The sequence below is a fragment of the Lithobates pipiens genome, unplaced genomic scaffold (genome assembly GCF_037356315.1).
Source record: "Lithobates pipiens isolate NorthernLeopardFrog02 unplaced genomic scaffold, aLitPip1_a1.2 Scaffold_70, whole genome shotgun sequence".
Taxonomy (NCBI): Eukaryota; Metazoa; Chordata; class Amphibia; order Anura; family Ranidae; genus Lithobates; species Lithobates pipiens.
Genome location: NW_027507893.1, coordinates 1530336 through 1547055, shown reverse-complemented (window position 1 = coordinate 1547055; position 16720 = coordinate 1530336). Strand labels below are relative to the sequence as shown.

Here is a 16720-nt window from a genome sequence, read left to right as displayed (position 1 = left end):
TAGCTGGGGGAAGATCTTGTGGGTTTGTAGGCAGCGGAGAGGAGGCAGGTGGGTTGAATGCAGAATAAGTACAGAGAGCAGAGACCGGATATGAGTATTTGGTTTGGAGCAGCGTGTACTGGGCTGCAACTGAGGTTGACATGGCTGATGGGGAAACATACATTTGGGTAGGCTCATATCTGATGGCAGAGGTGGTTTGCTTGGCTGGGGCTGATTGCACCATGTCAGACCATGCTGAAAGTATAGGTTGTACAAACTGTAGTTTTAAGCCTCCCTGTCCAACAAAAGACTGAGCAGACACAATGCACTCAGCAATCACAAAAATCAGCAGAATCATCGTCAAAAAGCCATACTAAAGATACAACCTGATTTATATTAAAAGGAGGAGTGAAATCATCATGGCCAACTGGGATACAGGGCAGGGCCAGCTCAGTACAGATCTTGATCAAAGGCTGCACTTCCCCAAACAATATATAACCCTGATCGACCAGGGAGTGAGCCAAACAGATAGCTGCAAACAACTGGTCACTAGACCATCCTTTCAAAGTCTGGCGGCAATAATCACTACTCTCAGATGCCAGCAGAGAAAAATAAATAACCTCATCAGCGTTCATGTTTGCAACCAAACTGAAGCAAAATGGTTCCTCCGTGCAGCCACTTCTGGTCAGGAATGGCCCTGGTATTCTATCATGAACTAGAAGTAACCAGAACTATGTGACTGCGACAGAGGGAACCAGACGTAAATAGGTGAAAGTAAGTTTATTAGAGTAAATGCATATAAATGTGAACACACCACCAATACAAACTGAGTGAACAAACCAAACAACCAAATAGTGAAGATAAACAAACAAAACAGCATATGTAGCAAAAGGGAGTACCAGAATCGTAGTCAAGCCAGGCCAGGGTCATAAATAGGAGGTCAGAAGATGGGGGGACAAGGAGAAAGGGATCAGGTTGCAACAGGTTCAGGAGGCAGGATCGGTATCAGGGCACAAGGACAATACCAGGGCAAGGTGTGTGTGCACTTGCCGGGTATTTATACAATGGCTGCTATCAGTCATGTGACGCCTGACTGCAGAAGGTAATACCTGCTCCACACTGCCAGGATCCCTCCGCTGGTGGACGCCAGTACTGCGGACCAGAGATGACAATTCCAGCAAGGAAAAGCTCTTCTGACAGCTCCAAACTGCCAGGAGACACCTGCTGGTGGATCTCAGTACTGCACGCCAAATGATCGATATTACCAGTGGAGGGAACCTTTCCTAAAAAGTGAGATTTAGATGATTTCAATTTAGGTAGGGTCTTCAATTGGAAAAAGAAATTCCATATACCCAAGAGTCATACCACCTCTCACTCTCTCCCATGCCACTGATGCAATGTAAGGTCCGGCCTCTGGCCCTCATACCAGGACCTTCTCTTAGACCTTTGCTTCCAACTTATCCAGTAGCTGTAGCGAACAGAATTTGTGGTGGTATGTCCCACGCCAGTCCATCAAGGACACGCCATCTTACCCTTAAACCTCAATGTGATCCGACCAGTAGGGTCAGAAAGATTGTAATTAAAAATATAAGTAACAAAAATAAGACCAACAATGATCACATAATTACTGGTTTGCATGTTTAGTCTGACCAACCAGCCAGCCTAACACCCAATAGTACAGATGCATCTCCTGTATCTTCTGTTCCTGTATCTTCTTCCCCTTCAACTCTCACTCATAGTGGAGACAACACCATCAGTCCAAGTAATCTCATATCTCCAACAGTCCGGTTCATTTCTAGGAATGACATTGGCTCTCAGGACCCTATCATACACAGTTTGGACCCTACACCACAACTAGAACAGGTCTTGGTTATGTCAATTCTGATTCTCATGATTTCCAGGATTTTTTTAGTGCTTTCCCCCTTGCTAACCAACAGTCTGACCTCAGGAAAAAGAAAATTAGAAGACGAGGAAAGCGAGGGGGAAAACAACGAAACAAGTCACAGGGCCAAATCCCTTAAACAGTATACATTTTTTATTTATCTTACCATACCCTGAATGCCGCAGAAGTTTCCATCTTGCAACAAGCATTAAATGCAAAATCAGTCAGCGCAAAACAAAAACCTTCTGTTTAAAGTATAAGTAATGGAGCAGCTGAACACTAAAGGTAAATATAACAAAAACCTCAAAGAAACATCATAAACAGAGCAGTGCAGCGCTGAAACAAACCCCCCTATTAGTACTATATAAAGTCTCTCGAGATAAACAACAACATAAAAAGGAAAATGATACAAAGTGAATGAACAGTCTATGATGGTACTGATCGACAATCCTTCATTCTTCTCAGTGGATAGAATGCATACTGATATCCTTAATCACCAGAAAATAGGTGCTCCCACCACCAGACAGCCAAGCCGCTCACCTTAAAGAATTGACCCCTGACTGAACAGATAGGGCAAATGGAGCATTCACCACTGCCAGTGATCATATACCAGGATTCAGGTGGACCAAAAAAGGTGTAACTCAGCTCTAAGGATGAGCTGAACACCCCCCTGTTCGGTTCGCACCAGAACCTGCGAACAGACCTAAACTTTTTGTGAACTTTAGAACCCTATTAAAGTCTATGGGACTCAAAACTTCACAATCTAAAGTGCTAATTTTAAAGGTTAATATGCAAGTTACTGTCCTAAAAAGTGTTTGGGGACCTGGGTCAATGCAAAAAAAAGTTTTAAAAACGGACGTTTTTTCAGGAGCAGTGATTTTAATAATGATTCAAGTGAAACAATAAAAGTGTAATATTCCTTTAAATTTCATACCTGGGGGGTGTCTATAGTATGCCTGTGAAGGGGCGCATGTTTCCCATGCTTAGAACTGTCCCTGCACAAAGTGTCATTTCGCAAGGAAAAAAAGTATTTTAAAATCACTTTCCATTGTCGGCTCCCATAATACAGAGAACACTCAATGAGTGTTCTCTGTATTAGCCGACAATTCATTCATTGAAAAAAAAAGAAAGTGTGGGGGGTTCCCCTAAATTCAATTACCAGGCCCTTCAATTTTCAATTTTTTTACACTTTCTTTGTGAAATGGTAGGGGTACTTTTGTACCCTCTTGCCATTTCAAACGGGGGGGGGGGGCGGGATCTGGGGGTCCCCTTGTTAAAGGGGGCTTCCAGATTCTGATAAGCCCCCCACAACCACCGGCCAGGGTTGTGGGGATGAGGCCCTTGTCCACATCAACATGGGGACATGGTGCTTTGAGGGGTCACAGACCCCCAAAGCATCCTCCCAATGTTGAGGGCATGTGGCCTAGTACGGTTCAGGAGGGGGGGCGCTCTCTCGTCCCCCCTCTTTTCCTGCGGCCTGCCAGGTTGCGTGCTCGGATAAAGGGTCTGGTATAGTTTTTTAAGGGGACCCCCACGTCAAATTTTTATGCGGGGTTCCCCTTAATATCCATACCAGACCTGAAGGGTCTTTTTTTTCTTCTAAATGTTTTTTTTCTTTGTCTGAATATCTCACTTCCTGTTTCTCCTCAGTAAACTTCTCACCATCATCCGAGCTGGTGGTTAGTCAGCCAGAACAGCTCACTAAACAGCTTACTGAGGAGGAACAGGAAGTGAGAAATTCAGACAAAAAAAAATAAGAAAAAAAAACATTTATAAGGGAAATCGAAGGAAAAGGTAAGTGAACCAACAATGCATTAGCTTATAGGAACCTATTTAGAAAATAAAAAAACGAACCTTTACAACCCCTTTAACTCTGGGAGGACGTCATATGACGTCCTCTCAGAATTCCACTCTCGCACGCCCCCTGGGGCGCGCACTCGAGAGCATTCGTGACCACCGGGTCCACAGGACCCGGCACATCATGGATCGCGGTAAACGGCCGCTCATCGCGGCCGTTTACCATGTGATCGCTCCGTCAAATGACGGAGTGATCACTTGTAAACAAACCAGCGTCGTTATGATGCCGGTTCCTCCCCCTCTCTGTACCAATCGGTACAGCGGAGGGGGAAGAGATCGGTGTCAGCAGCGCTTTGGGCTGCATCTGCAGTGCCCACATCGCTGCTCACCGAAAATTAACCCCTCAATTCCCTGCCAATACTCTGCAATACCCTGCAATACTCTGCAATACCAGCTAATACTCTGCAATGCACTGCAACACTCTGCAACGCCCTGCAACGCTCTGCAACGCCCTGCAACGCTCTGCAATGCCCTGCAACACTCTGCAATGCCCTGCAACACCTGCCAATACCCTGCAACACCCTGCAATGCTCTGCAACACCCGCTAATACCCTGCAACACTCTGCAACGCCCGCCAATACCCTGCAACACTCTGCAACGTCCGCCAATACCCTGCAACACTCTGCAACGCCCTGCAACACTCTGCAATGCCCTGCAACACCCGCCAATACCCTGCAACACCCTGCAATGCTCTGCAACACCCGCCAATACCCTGCAACACTCTGCAATGCTCTGCAACACCCGCCAATACCCTGCACCACTCTGCAATGCTCTGCAACACCCGCCAATACCCTGCAACGCAATACTCTGCAACGCCATACTCTGAGATACCCAGCCATACTCTGAGATACCCAGCCATACTCTGAGATACCCAGCCATAGTCGGTAATTCCCTGCAATACCCAGCCATAGACACCCCCCCCCCCTCCCGCCGCCCTCCGGTGCTTCTACCGACTCGCCAATACGATCAAAGCCAGAATCTTTTTTTTTTCAGGCTTCCCAGCTTAGAGGTGAGATGTGGGGTCTTATTGACCCCATATCTCACTGTAAAGAGGACCTGTCATGCCATATTCCTATTACAAGGGATGTTTACATTCCTTGTAATAGGAATAAAAGTGATCAAAAAAATTATTTTTGGGGAAAAAAATGTCAAACTAAAACAAATAAAGTAAAATGAACAATAAAAAAAAAAAAAAAAATTTAAAGCGTCCCTGTCCCCATGTGCTCGCATGCTGAAGCGAACGCATACGTAAGTCCCGCCCACATATGAAAACGGTGTTCAAACCACACATGTGAGGTATCGCTGCGAACGTTAGAGCGAGAGCAATAATTCTAGCCCTAGACCTCCTCTGTAACTCAAAACATATAACCAGTAAAAAAAATTTAAATCGTCTTCTTTGGGGATTTTTAAGTAGCGACGTTTGGCGCCATTCCACGAGCGTGTGCAATTTTGAAGAGTGACATGTTAGGTATCTATTTACTCAGCGTAACTTCATCTTTCACATTATGCAAAAATTGGGCTAACTTTACTGTGGTTTTTTTTTTTAAGCACAAAACTGTTTTTTTTCCAAAGAAAAGCATTCAAAAAACTGCTGCGCAAATACCGTGCAACGACCACCATTGTATTCTCCAGGGTGTTTGCTAAAAAAACATATATAATGTTTTGGGGTTCTATGTAATTTTCTAGCAAATAAATGATGATTTTTACATGTAGGAGAGAAATGTCAGGATTGTCCTGGGTGCTCCAGAACGCCTGATGGCGCTCCCTGCATGTTAGGCCTCTGTATGTGGCCACACTGTGTAAAAGTCTCACACATGTGGTATCGCCGTACTCGGGAGTAATAGCATAATGTGTTTTGGGGTGTAATTTGTGGTATACATATGCTGTGTGTGAGAAATAAACTGATAATATGACAATTTTGTGAAGAAAAAAAAAAAAAAGTAAAAAAAATCTTGATTTTGCAAAGAATTGTGGGAAAAAATTACAACTTCAAAAAACTCATCATGCCTCTTACTAAATACCTTAGAATGTCTTCTTTCCAAAAAGGGGTCATTTGGGGGGTATTTGTACTTTTCTGGCATGTTAGAGTCTCAAGAATTGAAATAGGCCGTCAGTACTTCCGGTGTGATCAATTTTCAGATATTGGCACCATAGCTTGTGGACTCTATAACTTTCACAAAGACCAAATAATATCCACCAATTTGTACTTATTTTTACCAAAGATATGCAGTAGTATAAATTTAGGCCAAAATTTATGAAGAAAACATTACTAATCTGCTAAATTTTCTAACAGAAACAAAGAAAAATTCTTTTTTTTACAGAATTTTCTGTATTTTTTCTTTTATAGCACAAAAAATAAAAAACCCAGCGGTGATTAAATACCACCAAAAGAAAGCTCCATTTGTGTGAAAAAAAAGGACAAAAATTTCATATAGGTCCAGTGTTGCATGACTGAGTAATTGTCATTCAAAATGTGAGAGCACCGAAAGCTGAAAATTGGTCTGGTTATTAAGGGTGTTTAAGTGTCCAGTGGTCAAGTGGTTAAACAAAGCAGTAAGGTGGTTGCAGTGACATTCCAGGGTCATCTCGCACGCATATCGTCCTAAACGGGACTTCATCAGCGGATAAAGAGGCCCTTGCAACCATTTTCAAAATTATAACCACCCACTAATTATCCCCAGCTGAATGAATCATAATTAAAAGCCTGTAGCCAATGAGGAGACAGATATTCAAAACACTTTCCATCGTCCCCATTAAGTTAAAAATAATCAACATAATCATTCACACGATTTAAAACATATAAATCACACTTACTAATATCAAAAGTCATCAATTCAGCTTAGAATTCATCTTGCTCAAAGGTAATGTTGTAATGTTATACTCGCCAGTGTCAGCACATGTAGGATAGCCAAACAAACAAACTCAAGCCACATGTTCCGGTCACATGATCGGAATACAGTCACATGAGTAAGGCAGAGCCAATCACAAGAGAGAAGGAAGGAAACTCAAGTCACATGTTCTGCTCACATGATCGGAATACAGTCACATGAGTAAGGCAGAGCCAATCGCAAGTCGCAAGAGAGAAGGACTAAGTGTGTCACTTCCGCCCTCGCTGTACCCACGGCAACGCGGTAAACACAGCACGGCCGAGCATAGCAATGGGTGGGCCTTTATAGCCACATGATAATCAAGTCATGTGACCGGGCCGTCACGTAACCGGAAGTATCACATCCTTACTTCCGCCCCCACCGTGCTACCGACATCTCCATCCGTACAGCACAATGAGCGCAGACAGGGGCGGACCCATGGCCACGTGACACAGCTCAATATCTTGTCTAGAGAGACACCTCACTTCCACCCACATTGTTGGCATGATCACTACCCTGACATAACAGTAAAAGATATAATCCCTACCTTCCTTGTATTGCCCACATCGCAGAGGGAACCTAAACATTACTACAGATAAAGGGCAGGGCATACACTGTCATCACCCTAAGCGATAATCATTCTCCACTGCAGCAAAAGGTGCCAACACATTGTGCTATACAGCGCCATCTAGCGGGAGAAAATGAGATTACAATATAGAATCCAAAAGGGGATTATAATACAATCCATCAACATTACCAGGGATCACTCCTAAAGTGAAATGTTCTCGTAAAATTGGTGTGTGAAGTAGTCTCCGGTGAATAAGAGTCGGAAACCAACTCAAGAAGCCGGACCAGGTCACATTAATTTAAAATAATAATATATTAAAATATAATTTTAACATTTAGAAGACCCAAATATTTAATTCAAAACCTGGTGTCACTGCAACCACCCTTTACAATACTAATAAAATTAAATATATACTAGCATATATTAGCAATCAAAAGTAAAATATTAACGGCCAGAAATAAAACAATTTAAATCAAATTCGACGTCGAGTCCCGTAGGGACACCCACCTGGGTCTCATACACCCAGAAGGATTCCCGGCGGCTCAACTATCGAATAAAGTTGCCCCCCTCTGTTATATTCTTAATATCTAAATTTTAATTGGCTTTATTATAATTTATTCAGAATATAATCTTTCCATACTGTGTGATAGGAAAACTTTGAGTCAATTGATTCTATGTTATGACTTGCATAGTTGGAAAAGTAAACATTTAAAACCTGTCAGGATTTTGATAAATGTTGTTTATGTTAAATTCTGCAGTTCATTATATATATGTTTTTAGAAAGTCATTCCTATGTAATCGAGAAGATATTATGCTTAAGAGTCTGAAATCCTCCCCCCCCCTATTTCCTGCCATTTCATCAGAAGGTAGAATTGTGTTTTAAGTGTTAACACATGGTAGCTTTGCTATAGTAATCACTCATTAGCCCACACTTTTGTAAAGGAGGAGTTATCTTTTGGGCGGGAGATTAGAGTCTGTTGATATAGTCGAAAGAAGGGAGAGCTGGGTCTCTTGAAATTCAGCAGCCTGCAGAAAGAAATCTCATGCACACAGAGCTTTCCAGCATACAAAGGGTTATTCCGCCATTTTCATTTTAGACAATAGAAGTCACATGGCAAAAACCTGAATATCTTTCATAAGACAATTTTAAAGATATTAATGATTATCATTGTACTATTTTTGTAAGTATTCTTTTCTATTTAAATGTGTACAAATAAATACACATTTTTGAATTACGCTGACTCAGAACTAATTAAGGAAATTCGTCTCACAATAATCGGTCTCACCATATATATTTAAGACTTTGAAATATTTTTACATTTTGAGAATCTTTTACATTGGCGAAGTCATCCAGTCAATCATAAGTCGGAAGTTTTTTTTTCAACTTCCATCCTTTGATCAGAGGGGAAATGAAGTGATGAACAGAATTAAACTTCGCAAAGATTGAAAAGAACCTAGAAGAAAATTCGATCGATTGATTGTGAAAGACCGGAGAATATCAGATATACAGAAGTCTTGAAAGACGGTTGACAGCGGGAAAACTGACGAGTTTTATATTTGGTGAGTAGAAAAGTGATATGGAATTTGTAGATGTTTTAGCTGATGAAAGTACATTAGAATTTAAAGGTTTATCGAAACAGGTCTCTGATGCTGTTTTATGGAAATCAATGTATGATCAATGCTTTCAGGCAAATGCTGACATTGAGAAGGATAGATTCTCATTAGTTAAAACAAAGAAAAAAGTACGTAATGTAATGAAGCTTGTTAAGAGTTATAATACTATGGTGTTTGATATGCCAGGAAAAGTCAAAGTGTAACTGAAAATGTACTTTTTGAACCTAGTTGTTCAAGTTGTGAAACTTTTTGCACGTATATTGAGCATTTAGAGAATGCAATAGAAATTGCAGCAAAGCAGGAGAAGAAATATACTGAACAATTATTGATTGAAAAAGTTGAATTGGAACATAAAATGAATGCATTATTGCAATCCTTTAAAGAATATGAAAGTCAAATTGCTTTTTTGACTCAGGAAAAGATTGCACATGCTCAGTGCTTAAAAATAGAGGATGGTGAACATGTGAGAAAGGCAGACGTAAGCATCATGTCTTGTGATGAGTCAAATGTTAATATTTCCTCAGACAATGAGAGTGGGAAGTCAGTTGACTTAAATAATACTGATATTAAGCAGAAATGTAGATTTTCATCGCCATATGCTCAGAGGAAAGTTTATACAAAGTTGATTAATAATAATAATAATAATACACAAAAGAGGTTGTATTATCCAAAAATTTTGCCCAGGCGTCAAGAGGTTTATTCTGTACGTTGGCACAGTAATCTGAGGTATAGAGGTCATAATAAGCAAATTTATTTTTCTTCTAAGACCCAAAGACAAAGATTGCAAACTGAAAATAGTCCATTAAGACAGGAAAGGTTTCATTATGTAGCATATAACACTCTGAAAACAGTTAGCAGTTTTTAAATTAATTGCAGATATGGTAAGAATTTTCTGGTTGATGTTTACTGGCTATGAATAAAGGATTGATTTGAGTTTAAAAGATTTGGTTTTGACGTTTGGAATATTATTGAGGACTTTGATATAATTTTAATATTTTCAAGGATAATCTATTGGATTATTATTTTTTTATCAATGTTTCATTGTCATGAGTATTACGTTTTATTTTGTTCTGGCTAAACATTGAAAGGTTTAGTTCACTTGAAAAGAAGAGTAAAGAATAGTTTTGTATTCAGTAACTGAATACATTTTCAGCATGGTACTCAATTAGCAACTGAATGAATAAGACAACAAAGAGAGACAGAGAAAATTGATGAGCTTGTATTTGTTGATGGTTCAAGATATTGTATGTCAGGCAATTATTGCAGTAGGTATTCAATTTGGTATCCAAAACGTAATTTTGCCATACAACATAAGTTGCCAGGACATTTTTCAGCTCAACAAGCAGAACTTGAAGCAGTAAAAACTGCATTGACTATTGACAGAAGAGAGGTTCATTCGTGATTTATAGTGATAGCTCATATGTTGTACGTTCTCTCACTGATTATTTATCTATTTGGAAAAGTAGAGGTTTTGTGGATTCATCCAATAAGACTTTTGTGCAGAAAGAGACATTAGAAGTAGTTTTTGAACTTGCAGAGAGTAATCCTCTTGCATATGCTATTGTAAAAATTCCAGCACACAAAAAAAGATGATAGTGAGTTATCTGTAGGTAATAGAACAGCAGATTCATTGGCAAAGGAAGCAGCTTTTGCATGGAGAGTTAGTAGTTCAACCTGAAATGGTATCAATTAATGTTGTGAAGAAAATAGACACACATATTCCTTTAATTTCAGAGGAAAAAAAGGTTACAACGTTTTTTGTTCTCATCGGATGTTACAAAATGATCATTTTGGTCATTAGACCATAAGTTTGTGTCATGACTATAAAGGATTTTTGTGTTTTTATATATCACAACACCTACAGGTGGGATTCACTAATGATGATGCTTTAACTATTGTTTAGATGTTGATTAATCATGTTTTTCTAGTTTGGGGTATACCAGCACACCTCAGTAGTGACAGAGGATCCCATTTTTACAGGTAAAATCATGCAGGCAATGTGTAAAATTTTGGGTATAGAACAGAGATTTCATGTATGATAGCATCCACAGTCTGCAGGTATTATTGTGAGGATGTATCAGACAATTAAATCTAGAATTGCAAAAATGTTGTTGGACAGAGGAAATATTTGGGTTGATGTTGTTCCAGTTATTTTTAATGGATGTAAGAAGCACAATTTCTGATGCTAAAAAGTATTTTCCTTTTGAGTTTAAAAGAGAAAGGAAAATGGCGTTTGTGTTGCCTCGTGAAGTCAAAATTGGTTGCAGACGTTATACAAAATGGTTTCTCTATACATTTTCAGTTGAGAAAGGAAAATGGCGTTTGTGTTGCCTCGTGAAGTCAAAATTGGTTGCAGATGTAATACAAAATGGTTTCTCTATATTTTTTTTCAGTTGAGAAAAGAAGTTAATTCATGATAAAAAAAATGTCATTGTGTTAGTTAAAAATATAAGTTTTTATATTACAATGTTTCTTGATTAAGAGATTAAGAAATAATTTGTATATATATTGATAAGGTAAAAAGGTTTGTGTATGTTTAAAATGTTTTTATACAAAGGGTTATTCATAGCAATCCTTAGGAATTTAGAATGAGTAACACCCATTGTTTTAGAAAGGTGGGAGGGAAAATGCTCATTCTGTGGAACTGTCCTGCTCAGATGAACCTTTGAAAGGAAAATAAGGTGGGGGCTGATTTTTTAAGAGTGATCTTGTTACAGGACACAGACAATTAAGGACATGACACAGTCCATAGAAATGTTACACACAAGGCACATATATAGAATGAAGGATTGTTATTAAAGCCACGCACATATCGGATTTAATCTTCATTGTAAGAATAATCTATTTTTGATATTCTACAATTGATATTGTTTTTTGTAACATTTTGTTATTTAGTTGTTAAACCAAAAATTATCTTTTGTACAAGATAAGCGGTCTATTAAGTTGACCAGGAACAGAAAGGTTTATTTAAAATAAAATTAGATATTGTTGACACAAGTCTAAGACAGAAAAAGATGATTAAAGAATTGTTACATGTGAGGTCACACCCAGAGATGGTGAAATGCACTCACAGGCAGAGCTAGAGTTTCAGGAGTTGAAACATGGCAAAGTAATTGGGAAGGTTCATGGACATTTTGGGATGTTCAAGGAGTACAAATACTTTCTCAGTTCAGTGAAACATGTATGTAGAAAAATGTGGGTATAACAAATTTTATATTCCGAGATAATGATGCTGCATTCCTTTTTTCAGGAATGAATCATAAAAATCGAATCTGGAGGAATCATGGATCCCAAAAAGATGAAAAGATGTCGGATCAACAAAAGAAAAGTTTTAAAGAGAGAAAGTGTACCATCATTACAGGATGCATCTTTTCCCTAGTGACAATTTTATTTGTGATAAGATATATCAAGAACTGCTCAAGTTATGCAAAGACTAACAGGAATGAAGAATTACACAACAAAGATCATATGTTATTCAGAAATAAGAGAGATGTAGACATTGATATCAATGCAGATGAACTGAAAAATAAGAACATTGATATCATTACAAAGGACAAAAATTATAGAGTTATTGATATTAATTCATATGATAAAAATCATAATTTTAGAGATGTTGATATTAATACAGCAGAAGATTTGTATGGATTTTTATGTATAGGACACGGATATGATTGTTGTTTACAATTGTATTTCATTCACAGCAATAATATTGAAATCAAAGTTAAAATAGAATCCAAAACAAAGTTTGTTAAAATGCAGGGATCTTATAGACTAAATAACAAAACCGGAACTTTTGAATGTAACATATTATTGAGGAGTTTCTGGTCTGTATATTTAAAAGGTAATGAGTCAACAATTTGGTCTGGAGATGTTACTAATATTATGACAAGATCTGGGAAAATACTTTATTCCTTTGATCAATTTTATTATCTTTTTCAAAGTTTTGTAAAGATATTAAATCCAAAATATTTAGAAATCATTGGAGATGAAAAAGGAGATGTTGTAAGAACATGGGATTTTAAAGTAACAAGAAAATTTACTCAAATAAGGGTCAAAATTGATATCTTTATAGTTGATAAGATTGTTCCAGAAGTTAATATTTTCCCACAATCTTTGAAAATTATGGAAGATAAAGATAATTTGCATTTGATATGTGATGCAAAAATATCTTTACCTCAAAATTCATTGTTAACTTGGAAAAGGAATGATGAGTTTTTGGGTAGTTTTCTTTATAGTTCTACTATCATAATTCATAAAGGAATTTTTGGTAGTGTGAATTGGATTAATAGTACATTTGTTTATCAACAAATGAGAGTATCTTTGAATGATACTGGCATATATGAATGTTGCATATCAATAGAAAATTATCCGGTGAAATGTGCTAAGGCAAGTGTTATTGTTATGTCTCCAAGGAAAACTCCATGTGTTAATAAGAAAAGTTTCTCTGCAAGCCCTTTTCAGATTAACCATTTTCAATCCAGAACTCTTTTGAGAGAAGGAAAGTTTGTCATTATTTTGTGGAACTTTAATGTTTCAGAATGGAAAATTTCTACAAGGTTTCCACAATGTCAAGGACATTTGGTTAATATGGAATCGGGTATTGAGAGATGGTTTGGAATTAATAATAGAAATCATAACAGAAATAAGCGTGGTATTGTTGAAGGTATTTTAGGAGGGATTGGCACAATCGGGAGTATAACAAATAGTATGGACATTAATACTTTAAAGTCTGATCTAGAAACCGCTGGTTTAGTGGGAAGTAATGGTATTAAAATACAAAGACATTTAAATCAGATTTTAGAAAATATGGTAATTAAAACTGCTAATATCATGGGTCCATCTATTTTACATCTTCAAAATATTACTCTTGATTTGATGAGAAGTGAACAACATTCTCATATAGCCAGAGCATGCTTAGAGATTCAAACGGAATATTCCACTAATTTTAAAATAATTGCGCAAAGCATTTCAGAGTGGAATAACTCCTCTTGGCATTTTACAGTATTTGCCCAAAAAATATTTATATGCGATAAATCATACAGATTTATGGGTAAATAAATGGATAGGATGCAAGCAGGACATATTTTATAGTTCTTCTATGATTCCAATAGCCGGAAAAGAACACATTTTGGTTCCAATCACTGTTTTGGGATTACCTGTCAGTAATACACAATTATTATACTATAAATTACAGTATACAGATTTTGTATTTAACAATGAAAATTCTGAATTAGAACAATTAGATTTGTCATCATGTTTACAATTCCAGTCTAAAATTATATGTTTACCTAATCAAGATAAAAGTATATTTCATTCTTGTTATCATAATCACACATTATGTTCAGCAAGAATTGAAAATGAAATAAGTTCTGAATTAATTACTCGTGTAGATAAAAAGAAGGTTTGTTTTCAGATTATGTCAGATACAGAAAGGGTTAAAACTTTTTTCTCTTCTTGTACAAATACAGAAAACCTAAATCAAGGGTTGTATTGTATAGAAGGAGATATTGTTGCAATAAGTATTAATGGGTTGAGAACAAATTTAACAAATATGTTTATGAAAAATATTAGCGCTCTTCCTACACAGTATAATATTTCCCAAATAGATGAATTTCCATGGGAAAAATGGGCAAATATAATTCAAAAGGATCAAGGTTTATTAATAGCTTTGGCTAAGGAATTGCAGAATGCAGAAGTATTGTTTAAACATGAACAAGGTAATTTACAAGAAATATCGCATCAATGGTCAGAATTTTCAGGAAGTAATTGGTGGAAAAAAATTAGTAATAGTGTATCAATTTGGGGAAAAACTTCGATAACTTCAGCAGCAGGAAATATTTTATCACATCCTATTGTAATTATTTTTATTATTATTATGTTATTTCTTATATTCCAGTTATGTTTGATGTTTAGAATGAAAAAATTATATTATCGAGTTAGAAATGATATTAAGAAAGGAGATGATTTGTTACAAAATAAGTTGAAAAGGAAAATGGGTTTTGAAGGTACGAATTCAATTGTACATGACAAAACATTTGGAGTTATTGAATCAAAGTTTGTTTGAATGTGACATGAATGATGATGAATGAATTTTTATCTGAAAAATATGATTAGTATTCATATTTCAGAGGGGAATGTTATATTCTTAATATCTAAATTTTAATTGGCTTTATTATACTTTATTCAGAATATAATCTTTCCATACTGTGTGATAGGAAACTTTGAGTCAATTGATTCTATGTTATGACTTGCATAGTTGGAAAAGTAAACATTTAAAACCTGTCAGGATTTTGATAAATGTTGTTTATGTTAAATTCTGCAGTTCATTATATATATGTTTTTAGAAAGTCATTCCTATGTAATCGAGAAGATATTATGCTTAAGAGTCTGAAATCCTCCCTCCCCCCTATTTCCTGCCATTTCATCTGAAGGTAGAATTGTGTTTTAAGTGTTAACGCATGGTAGCTTTGCTATAGTAATCACTCATTAGCCCACACTTTTGTAAAGGAGGAGTTATCTTTCGGGCGGGAGATTAGAGCCTGTTGATATAGTCGAAAGAAGGGAGAGCTGGGTCTCTTGAAATTCAGCAGCCTGGCAGAAAGACATCTCATGCACACATGCACACAGAGCTTTCCAGCATACAAAGAGTTATTCCGCCATTTTCATTTTAGACAATAGAAGTCACATGGCAAAAACCTGAATATCTTTCATAAGACAATTTTAAAGATATTAATGATTATCGTTGTGCATTTTTGTAAGTATTCTTTTCTATTTAAGTGTGTACAAATAAATACACATTTTTGAATTACGCTGACTCAGAACTAATTAAGGAAATTCGTCTCACAATAATCGGTCTCACCATATATATTTAAGACTTTGAAATATTTTTACATTTTGAGAATTTTTTACACCCTCCAATGTCGGGTAACCTTCTCAATACCCCAAAATCTTAGTTTGGCCGGATTCCTATCATCGAACAACTTGAAATGTTTAGAGATGTTATGTGTTACAACGCCATTTTTAATGTTGTTGATGTGTTCTCCAATACGAATTTGCAAAGGTCGTGATGTTCTTCGGACGTATTGGAGACCACAATCACATTCCATCATATAAACCACTCCAGGCGTAGAGCAAGTAATCAGATCTTTTGTTAAGGAATCTAATGTACATAATGATAATCAGAAAATGTCTATTTGCTTATGTGTATACATGTTCCTATGCTCCTTACTTATTATGTAGCATACAGATTGACTCTGTTCGGAGGTAAGATGGCGTCTACCCCCTACATCCCCCGCGTTAGAAGAATTCATTTGAGATAACAGAACCAGCTTCAACCGAACTTCAAGCATCAAGTTTCTTCATTTCTCTTGTATTGTAACCAATGAGATGTACCAATTAGACTGACATAGTAAAGACGTATATTTCTGTATAAAATATTAACACCGCCCACGAATAAATCAGATTATTAGAAGTAGCTGAGCTGAACGTATCTCAGAGAGTGTTTACTTCTAATGTGCATGCACATTTATACTTTTTAATTAGAAATAGCAGCAGATAACCAAGAACTAATTTGTAGTTCTTATCTATTTCACTTTGATCTGATAAACTTTTTTCGTGGCATTCGCTACAAACTCTTTCCTTTTTAGGAAATTAAATATCCTATTTTCATGTAAAATAGGTGGATCTATTACTCTGGGGCTAGTCTATCCCTAAGGGAAGGGGCTTTTTTATAAACAAATTTGGGAACTTCAGAAAGTACTGGTCCTAATAGCTTATCCTGTTTTAAAATAGGCCAGTGTTTACGTACAATTCTTTCAAATTGTTTGTATTGTTCATTATAATCAAGGACCATACAAATGTCTCCAGAGGTATTGGTTTTATTTCTGGGACCATCTGATACTAATAAGGTCCTATCCATTTTTTGATTGATAATTGATAATCGGATTCATAAGT

At 37.0% G+C, this 16720-nt stretch overlaps 1 long non-coding RNA gene across 2 annotated transcripts in view; it reads right to left on the bottom strand.

Annotated features, from left to right (window-relative positions):
- Positions 1-16720, bottom strand: part of LOC143959325 (uncharacterized) — a 66101-nt gene that overhangs the window by 13108 nt on the left and 36273 nt on the right. The window contains exon 1 of one of the 2 annotated variants that reach the window (XR_013270207.1): positions 6533-6659. The exons of the other annotated variant lie outside the window; for it this stretch is intronic. This is a non-coding gene — a long non-coding RNA (uncharacterized LOC143959325). Of the gene's footprint in view, positions 1-6532; positions 6660-16720 lie in introns of those variants that run through there. 2 annotated transcript variants of the gene reach the window in all.